Source organism: Haplochromis burtoni, unplaced genomic scaffold (assembly GCF_018398535.1).
Source record: "Haplochromis burtoni strain Fernald_Lab_line unplaced genomic scaffold, NCSU_Asbu1 Contig_43, whole genome shotgun sequence".
NCBI classification, from domain to species: Eukaryota; Metazoa; Chordata; class Actinopteri; order Cichliformes; family Cichlidae; genus Haplochromis; species Haplochromis burtoni.
In genome coordinates, this window is record NW_024582404.1 from 2,926,205 (window position 1) to 2,928,045 (window position 1,841).

At 33.1% G+C, this 1,841-nt stretch overlaps 1 protein-coding gene across 1 annotated transcript in view; it reads left to right on the plus strand.

Moving 5' to 3' along the window:
• Positions 1–1,841, plus strand: part of LOC102289666 (GTPase IMAP family member 8-like) — a 27,765-nt gene that overhangs the window by 2,215 nt on the left and 23,709 nt on the right. The gene's annotated exons all lie outside the window — the stretch shown is intronic.

The following is a 1,841-nucleotide window of genomic DNA, read 5'->3' on the forward strand; positions in this document are numbered from 1 at the left end:
GCGAGTGATAGAGAGAGCACCACTTTTGTTGTTTTACTTAACAAAGCAGCAAAATGCAAAATTGCTGCAATGAAGAAGAAGACTGCTGAAACCTGTCATTTTTAGACTCTGGAAAGGCAGCAGTGTCAGCAAGACACCAACATCTGTGTTTATTATTAGAGCCATATTTTTACACTATGAGTGTTTTTACTATTGTGCCCAGCAGGTGGTGCTCTCATAAAAGGACATTAATCTTCTCCGTTTGAAAGTAAAAGTAATTCACCAAATTATTGTCTGTTAATGATTTCCACTGCAAACCTGGAAATACTGAACAGTCTACAGATGATGTATTTGAAATATTAATTGTATGATTTGTATTATATGAGCCACAAACATTTTATGGCAGGGTTAAAAACATAATTGTAATAATAATTCCTGATCTGTTCTTTGCAAGTCGTATTCATCTAACCCTTGTGTGGTGTTCATATTTTTGTTACTCAGCCAATGTTCATGGGTCTGGTGGACCCGCTAGAGTCTTGGCTTTCCAATTAACACTATCAAACAATTTTATGTTAAATTTCTGTTAGGTAATAAATATATAATCTTAAATGCTTATATGCTGATTATTATTGGTTTATATAAGAGAGACCCAGACTTCAGTTTAAAACTAGGTTGCAGGCTGACAGGTAACTGCATGCTTTCGCAGCTAGAATGAAGTGAAAGTGAAACCAACTAGGCTGTTTGATCGAAACTTAAAGTGTGGTGTGACGTGAGAGCAAGTATAGAAATAACTAGGCTTCCGTTTGTGCTTCAGACCTGGGGCTGTGTGCTCAGGTCTCCATATTCCGGAATATGTAAATAAAGATAATATTTTTTGAGTTTCACCACTTTGAGCCTTGTGTCTTTCTTGGCCCTGAAGAATCCAAAAGAACCGAAATTAACATTACTCAGATGTTTACTTCATCCCAGTTACGAGCCATGTGAACAGCAAACATGGTTCATTTTCCCCTTTACTTTTGTTCATCACATTTATGAATTAATGTGCTTCTCATTTTTTTTTTAAAATAAAATGTTATAAAAAAAATAAAATCAGTTATAATCAAGTGTAAATATCTTTATACCATATTTTGCAGGTTTTGATGGTATATACTACCTAAAGGGGCAGCAGCCTCTAAATGGCATGGGTCTCACAGACCCGAACACCATACAAGGGTTAAGTAGGAAGGAAAATAGCTTTGAAAAATGTACTTTGCAAAGAATAAGATAACATACATTTAGATATAAAACTGGTAAATATCAAAATACATGCACATAATAATTACTGATATTGAGGGTTTAAAAAACTTATATGATGTTATTACATTATTTTCTAATGTGTCTTTGTAAGCATTTATTTGAGCGCTGTGTTTATATAGAGTTTGATACAATTATTTAAGGGGTAGGAAATGTTTTATTGACTTTTATTGACTTATGAACAGTTTTTACTCTGATTTTATTGGTGGATACTATACATGTGCAGTACCATAGTTCCCATATGGAAATTCAGAGTGAACATAAAAAAGTTGTTGGTCATTATGTAAGAATGTTTTATAAAAATAAAATGTCCTTCTATTAATGTATCGTGTGTAGTCTGATTACTGGAAAGTCGGGAACATATATGGATATATGGCAGACTTTCTTTATAAATAACCTAAAAGGGCTAAAATGTTGTTCTTCAGTTTTGTTGGATCAAGTTACAGAAGCATAGAGCTGCCACCCAAGCAAAAGAAAAATAGAGGTATATCACATTATAACATGAAAACTTGTTCTAACAATATACTTTTCACATTTGAACAACATAATATCACGTTATTACAAAAAGC